The sequence below is a fragment of the Crocuta crocuta genome, unplaced genomic scaffold (assembly GCF_008692635.1).
Source record: "Crocuta crocuta isolate KB4526 unplaced genomic scaffold, BGI_CrCroc_1.0 scaffold25, whole genome shotgun sequence".
In the NCBI taxonomy this organism is placed as follows: domain Eukaryota; kingdom Metazoa; phylum Chordata; class Mammalia; order Carnivora; family Hyaenidae; genus Crocuta; species Crocuta crocuta.
This window is the reverse complement of record NW_027532015.1, coordinates 3,693,788-3,702,342: the sequence shown is the minus strand read 5'-3', so window position 1 is coordinate 3,702,342 and position 8,555 is coordinate 3,693,788. Positions and strand designations below refer to the sequence as shown.

The 8,555-nt window shown below is 43.7% G+C and overlaps 1 pseudogene; it reads left to right on the top strand.

The window, feature by feature from the left end:
• Positions 1-345: 345 nt before the first annotated feature.
• On the top strand, positions 346-684 carry LOC144241540 (elongin-C pseudogene; annotated as a pseudogene).
• The last annotated feature ends 7,871 nt before the right edge of the window (positions 685-8,555 follow it).

Here is an 8,555-nt window from a genome sequence, read left to right as displayed (position 1 = left end):
GTCTGTTTTGGGGCGCCTGGGTGGCTTAGTCGGTTAAGCGTCCGACTTTCGCTTAGGTCATGATCTCGCGGTTCATGGGTTCGAGCCCCACGTCGGGCTCTGTGCTGACTGCCAGCTCAGAGCCTGGAGCCTGTTTCAGTCTGTGACTCCCTCTCTCTCTGACCATCCCCTGCTCATGCTGTCTCTCTCTCTCTCTCCTAGAAATAAATAAAACAAAAAAACATTAAAAAAAAAAAAAAGACTTCATGTCTGTTTTGACGGAAGCTGCCGATCGACTCCGTCCCTGCCTCACCAGGAAACTGCTAAAATTCTTGTGGAAGTAAAGTAGAATTTCATAAGAACATAATGGATGGAGAAGAGAAAACCTGTGGTGGCTGTGAAGGTCCTGATGTCATGTATGTCAAACTGATATCTTTGGATGTTCATGAATTTATTGTAAAAAGAGAACATGCACTAACATTCGCAACAATGAAAGCCATGTTGGGTGGCCCAGGTCAGTCTGCTGAGAACAGAACTAATGAAGTCAGTTTTAGAGAGATCCCTTCACATGTGCTATCAAAAGTATGTGTGCATTTTACCTACAAGGTCCATGACACTAGCAGCTCGACGGAGATCCCTGAATTCCCAACTGCACCTGAAATTGCACTGGAATTGTCGATGGCTGCAAGCTTCCTAGATTGTTAAATAAAATAAATTATTTTTAAGAAAACAGACTTTATATTTATTTTATCATTGTAAAAAAATTATGTGCTTAATTAGTCACCATCATGCAATCTGAGCCTTCAGGGAAATGGCCATGTTCAGCTCATGGCTTTGGGTGTAGAGGTCATGTCACGCTGTGGCTGAGGGTCTGGGCTCTGGAAGCACTCTGTCCAGATTCAAATCCTACTTCTAGAGCAAGTTCCTGATTCTTTTGTGCCTCAGTTTCCTTATCTACAAAGTGAGAATTATAGCAGTCCTACTTCGGAGCATTGTCGAGACGCTTACAAAAGTTAATACACATCAAATACTTGGTACCCGTGCTCGATACATGTTAGTTTTCAGGCACCTGGGTGGCTCAGTCGGTTAAGCATCTGACTTCGGCTCAGGTCATGATCTCGCAGTTTGAGAGTTCGAGCCCCGCATCAGGCTCTGTGCTGACAACTCAGAGCCTGGAGCCTGCTTCGGGTTCTGTGTCTCCCTCTCCCTCTGCCCCTCCCCAACTCGTTCTCCGTCTCTGTCTCTCTCTTTCCCTCTCAAAAATCAATAGACATTTAAAAAAATATTAGCTTTTATCGTGATGAGTTACACTGGCATTTTATACCAGTTCCTCGAACCCACTTGAAACGCAGTAGATAATCCAGCAAAGATAGACTTGTAAGGTAAAAAACCTGGGAAATTATTTTTGTTTCAGAATTGTGGATGTAGAGATACAGCAATATGTTTTTGCTGTATTGGCAAGAACGTTTGGGCACAGACTTGTACTACAGTCACTTTAAAGTGAGAGTTCTGAATCCATTTCCCTTTTTTCCGTCTCCCTTTTTGCACCATGCAGGCAAAGGTTCATGCCCTCAAATAACATAAGGACGGAATAACACAAACGAGAACACACAGAGTTTGGGCCCCATAGTATTGTGTGTCAACCCCATCCATCCACCCTCCCCTTTTCAAAAACGAAGGAATACTACGCTTTGACAATGGTGACACTATCCATGCTCTCCACAGCAGCTACTTTGTTGGCTACATTCGGGAACTCTGCAAGGCTGTGGAGAATGTTAACAGGGTTCAAACGCGGGCCTTTTGTGGCAGGCTCTGAGTTGGAATGCGGTACAACGAGAACCTTCTGAAGCTCACCCAAGGTAAACACGGGATTTGTCACACACACGGCAATGACATAAAACTGGTGTGTGATGGTGCCCCTGCTTTTTCTGCAGTGTGAGGCCCGAGCCCAACCCTCCAAGTGATGGCCTGCAAGGTCTGTACTGGGGGCGGCTGCCCTAGTGAGTTACCTTTTAACCAAATATCCTCAGAAATCGGAATCCTTTGTTGTGTGCAAGGAACTGCCACCAGCTGTTTTCTGTTTCCACTGAGGGCAGGACAGGAGGAAATAGAATGGATCAAACAGCACCGACAGGATTTAGCACAGATACAAGAGAAAACGATCTGACAGTGAGAATTATTGACCAGTCGGGGAGAGCTATGTAGGGCACTAGAGAATCCTCTTCTCTGAATATCTTTTTGAGATATCTCAACACAGGCTGAGGAGAGAAGGCTGTCTCTGAATCAGTGATTGGCAGCCAACATTCCACCAAGTGAGGTGACAAACTCCTGATTTTCTGAAATATTGGTGGAAGACGAAAGGCCCTCCAGGCTACAAATTGTACCTCATACTCCCATAATCTTGATTAATAGCTTTCCTTTTTAAAATGTAAACACTGCCATGCGGTCACATACATCAGCCGTTCCTAACAGTGTAAATCACCAGAATCGTATAATCTCCTAAACCCAACCAGGAGGCTTCCCCCAGGGAACGAAGGTTTAATGAGCCCAGGAAAAGGCCTGGGACCACCGTGGACCATACATTGAGGTGGGTGCCAGGAAAGAACAGGAGCTGAAGAAGTCAGAGAGGATCAAACGGAAGCAGGAAGACTCCCAAATCTCCCACCTTCTTCATGGTTCTATCAAAGTTTCTATCGATCTATACAATGACTAAGGCACACTGAAAATCGTCCTCTTGCCCATCTCTGGCTCCATGCTACGAATTCCAAGTTGGGAAGATTGCCAAGGTTCCTTCTGGACTCATCATTCTCTGATTCTGGGATGCCTCTCTTTCTCAAAAAGCCACACACTCTGTCTTCAAAAGAAGCTCAGAGAGTCCCAAGGGGTAGGATCCCTGGATAAAGATAAGATGCATCCTTGCCAATACATGGCACTAAGCCGCCAAAGAGGGAGTGAAACTTTTAGGAGGAAAATAAAGAGATTATATGTAATTTATTAATAGCTGACACTTACAGAGAACTTAATATGTACCAGGAAAATATACCAAGTGTTTTTTATGCGTTATTTAATCCTCACAACAATGCTGTATTATCCCCATTCTAAAAGGCTGTGTGAAGAAACCATTTCACAGAGAGGTTCGGAATCGTTCCACGTCTTCCGGCTGATAAGCAGAGGAGCTGGGCGTGCAGTCACCAAACTCCATGGGAATGTGCTGGATGGGTGTCCCTTTTCTCTTTTTGAGTCACATCTTTGGTTCTCTCTTCACTCATCTTTTCCACTGAGCTTGTGGGGGCAAGACTGCAGAGGTCATGATGGTCACCAAAGGAGCCCCAGGAAAGAGAACAAGGAGTGAGAAGTTTAGACCAGATCTGGGAGTCAGGAGAGAAGCCCTTGTTCCTCTCAGTCACTTCCTCCCTGGTAGTAGAAGGAGTTAAGATCAAAAGGGCCAAAATTCTTGCTGTCACTTCTCTCTCCATGCCTGTCACAGACCACCTCCCTCATGCTGAGCCAGAAGAAAGCTGTAAAATCTTGGTCAACGCAGTACAGGAATTGGTGATCAAAATGATGTCTTCTTCTATTCTTGATCTGACACACAGCCTGTTTCCTTTAAGGCATCTCAAATCCACTTATAACTCAGGCATAACATCATCACAGCAGAACTAACCGGTAAATCACAACATCAATGAAGGTATGGCCAGCTGGTCACAGGCAGTCACTTGGTCAGTCCTTAGTGCATCCCTTGATAATGATCAGAATCGCTGTTTGAAGAGCACCCCCATGTGCTCCCTGGGCCAATTAATGATAGAGCCAGGAGCAAACACCTGTGCAAAGACAAGAGGGTGCTGGAGAGGGAGTGGGGGTTGGGGAGGGTCTTGGCTTCAAGTTGGTATTGGATGCCAGTCCTGAACCCAGGCTGGGAGGGGGAGCAGAGCCTTTGTGAGAGCTTTCCCAGCCTCATTCCAGCCCACAAACCAGCCACAGGATCCTGTCACCAGCCAGAGGCACAATGTCGGGACCCTATCCCAGGGAACTCTTCCCACTTTTCATATACAGTGTTCCCTTTTTTAATTAAAATTCATTCATCCCCAGTGAAACCAAGCTCAGTTTCCATCTGCCTCTTTCTTACTCTTCACTGATGTCATCACAGTTCTGCTGTGATGATGCTATGCCTCCCCAGCTCGAGACGAAAAATAATTCTAAAGAGCCAAAGAGGGTCTGTGTACAGGAAATGTTTGCATGTCCAACAGACTTGAATTGGTGTGCAAAATGAGTTCGCAGAAGTGACTGAGAAGTAATTCTAGACATTGGAGAGGAAATGTTCCAGAAGGATGACGCGTCTAGAGGGACAGATGGAGAAGACAGCAAAGGGATTTGGCAGCCACCCTCTGCCACAGAGGACAGAGCAGGATTCTCCCTTTCTCTGTCTTCCTTGAACGAAACTGGCGCCCTAGAAGCTGATGGTTCTTCTTGGGTAGACAAAGCAGAACGATTGTGGTCATTGCTTTGCCTTTCAACTATTTCCCCTCAAGCAACCATGTTAATAAAGCAGTCATGGGTGGGTTTGAATTTTATTTTGTGCTTTTTAAAGTGGCCAGTGAGCTATATACGCTACATGTGGGGATTTCATTCTAAGGTCACCTTCCCACATCAAGTCCAGAATAGTAACAGTAGAGTTTTTCGGGGGCGGGGAGGGGGGACATTTTTTCACACTTAGGATACGATTTAAATAAAACTGCAGGAAAGGAAGATGGCGGGGAAAGAGTTACCATGACTCTGGCAAGATGCTTGCAATGAGAAAAAGAAACATGAGCAGGAACCCACAAAAAGGCCAAGGAAGATCATAAAAGAAAAAAAAAAAAGAATAGGATCTGAACACTGGGATCCACCATTTACTCAGTCCTCTTTCTTTAAAAAAAAATTTTTTAATGTTCATTTATTTTTGAGAGACAGCACAAGCAGGGGAGGGGCAGAGAGAGAAGAGACACAGAATCCATGTGGGGCATGAACGCACAAACCTTGTGATCAGGACCCAAGCCCAAGTCAGGTGCTTAACTGACTAAGCCACCCAGGCACTCCTCATTCCTTCTTCTATCTCTCCCATTTGCTAGGTTGAATCCAAGAGAATCTGGTAAGTAAAATAGCCCAATATTAATGTTTTAACCACATGGGACCTGGTACTTCATCATCATCATCATCATCATCATCATCATCACCTTTTGTATTCAAGTGCCTATTTGCTAATATGACCCATACTTTCTGCCATTATAACCTGGAGATACTAAAAAAAGAAGGAAATACTTCTGGAAAAATCACAAGAGATGCTGCTGGTCTAGATTTTGCTTGACTCTGATGAAAGTTACTGATGGGATGGAGAATATTTAGAATTTATGAAAAGTCTTGGAGAGAGCTATTCCAGAAGAAAATACCATTTGGTACCAACTCTGGGGCTTGTGGGTAGGTTTCTATGTTGAAGTCCTGGATTTCAGATAAATAAAATGTTTCTTGCAAAGTAGCCAGACTATCCATCAAGCAACTTCCATGGGTTTACAATTCATTGGGAGTAGAAAGCCACTAAAGAGGGTCTTGACGTGATCTGGCGGGAGTGTGGGGGGTGGGGGGGTGCTTCAAGATCCACATACTCAGTAATGCTTGGCTATTGAATGGAAGAAGGGACAGACTGGGGATTCTGAGGAAAAGAGGGAACACTGACAGGCAATAAAAGCTGAATTTCTGAAGTTCACACAGGGGTCTTATACGTCCAACATGTATACAAAGATATTGAACAAAGACACTGAGTTTCTCACTGTTAATTTCTTAACCTATCTAAAACAAACATTAATGAGAAAGAAAACCTGCATAAACAAAATTTCTTTTAGACTAGCCCAATAAAGAAAGAACTGTATGTTTAATAGCTGCACATGAATGAACTGGTAAGCATTCAAAAGAAAGATAAGAAAAAGACCCCCCAAAGAGGGGGGAATTCTAGATAAAGAGCCATATTTCCTACAAACAAGTGTGCAAACAAAACAGACCAGGCAAAAAGTACTAGCGAAAAAGGGGAGGGAGCTGAACAATGGCTTTATTGATTTAAGACATGTGGATTTCATTAGGAAAGCTGAATGCATAAAAATGGGTTGTGATATCTGAAACGAGGCAAGGAGCAAAATTAGGTCACAGAGCTCCTCAGACAAAAGGAATGATGAATCTTTATTAGGTAATTGGACTCAAAGGTAGGAAGAGAAAAAAATAACTCTGTTCCTCCCCAACCCCCCCTTTGGATAGTTTTTGAGCCTTCAAAGGTAAGTCTACATAGTGAACTGAAATGGCAAATCCCAGAGCTGCACTCTCTAACAGCATCTGCACTGCCAAAGAACCCCCAAGGCAGAAACTAGAGATTCCCCGGGAAAAACACGCACACTGATATGGAAATAAATACTATAGAGATCAAAGCCATGCCTGTAAGATGTCCCAATGGCCCCAACACAAAGCTTCAGCTGAATTTGAAAGTAATAAAGTAGCAATAATAATATTTTTTCATTTGGATAGATATTTTCCTCTTCAGAGCTCATAACCAATGGCAGCTTACCGAAGTTGATAATCTATTCATATGGGAGTCTCCTGTTAATGACACAGAAGCGACAATCACTGAACTGTTCAGATGAAACAGTTTATACTTCCACAAATACACAGAAAGTGTGATGGGAATCCTTTTGTAACAACCTCTTAAATCCAGTTTTGACCCTTTGGTTGGGCATGCTGAATCAAGGAAACATTTTTTTTAATTAAGAGAAATGCTCTTTCAAACCCTCACAGCTCTCTTTCTGTCCCCTCCCCTCTGTGCATTCGTTTTTCTAGCACATTTTCACTTTTATGTTTGGGAACTAGCTGCCTCTTCCTGCCTCCCATCAAGAACCATGATCCCATAAATTGGCCTGTCCCCGACAGCTACACACAGCCCCTTGGCCCCGGATCTTGCTCTCCCGGGACCGCCCATGGAAGGGCTTCTTGTGTCAGTCAACACAGGAAGGAGTTATTGGTCTAGTGTTTTACCCCCACTGGATAATACTAACACCTAAATGGTTGTCTTAGATATAGTTCAACATACCATGTTATAAATTGAGCTAAATGACTATGGATGAATTTACTGACCAAAAAAATGTCTTGACTTTTATACCTTAGAAGAGTATATGAGTTTTTAGAGCACCTGATTTGTGCCAGGTATCTGGCTAAACTCTTTGAAGCTACACCAAATACAATGCTTCACCAACCTAGTCTCCAGGATTTAAGACAAGATGAGGAAAGTAAGCCAAGTAACTTTAATACAAGGCTGATATGTGGCATGAGGGAGGGATATGGAGACCTGGGGTTGAGAGGGATTCTCCCCAAGGTCAAGGGACTGGGGACGGATACACACAACGTTCCGAAGAAGGTCAGATTTCAAAAGGTAGTTTGGGGAGGATCCAGGCAGACAAGAATGTTTGAGTGAATGTAGGAAAGTTCCTACATCTCCCCATTCTCCCCTCTCCCTTCCCCTCCACTCAAGAACCATCCTTCCAATTAAGGGAAATCCTTCCAGTTTCTGCCTGCATGAATTTGACTACTCCAGGCACCTCACATAAGTGGAATGATACCAGATCTGTGTTCAGCTTGTTGGATTTAGCATAGTATAGTACAGTAAAAGCTAGTGGCCTTTAGAAGTTAATGCAGCTTCCACATGTGTACGAGCCTGGGAAACAGGTTAAATGCAGAGCGCATCTGGCCAGAGAGGTATCATAGCAGAACCCGAGGAGTGTGAGCAGCTGAGGCAGAACCTGTACTTTTTTTTTTTTAACAAATAGTTTATTGTCAAGTTGGTTTCCATATAACAGCCAGTGCTCATCCCAACAAACGCCTTCCTCCATGCCCATCTCCCCCCTTCCCTCCACACCCATCAGTCCTCAGTTTGTTCTCAGCATTCAAGAGTCTCTCATGGTTTGCCTCCCTCCCTCTCCCCCACTATTTCCCCCCTTCTTCTCCCCCATGGTCCTCCATTAAGTTCCTCCTAATCCTCCTATATGTGCAAACATATGGTATCTGTCCTTCTCTGCCTGACTTATTTCGCTCAGCATAACACCCTCAAGGTCCATCCATGTTGCTACACATGGCCAGATTTCATTGTTTCTCATTGCCATGTAGTATTCCATCGTATAGATAAACCACATCTTCTTGATCCATTCGTCTGTTGATTTTGAAGCATGGGTCCAGCATTACCGGCTGTGTGACTGGAGGAAAGTCACTGCAACTCTCTGTGCTTGGACTTCCCCACATGTGAAATGGAAATAATGACAGTGCATATCCAGAGTGCTGTTGTGAAGATCAAATAAGTTCATATATGCAAAACACTTACAACAATGCCTAGCACATAGTTGACACTGGACAAATATTAATGGAATTTAAAATAAAGGCCGTACAAGAACAGCTGTAAAATTATAAAGTTTACATTCTCACGAAACACTAAGATATTTTGAACCGATTATTCATGCAAAAAGCAAAGAAGTATACTCTCAAAAAGAATAGCTTGGAAAATGAAACATGCA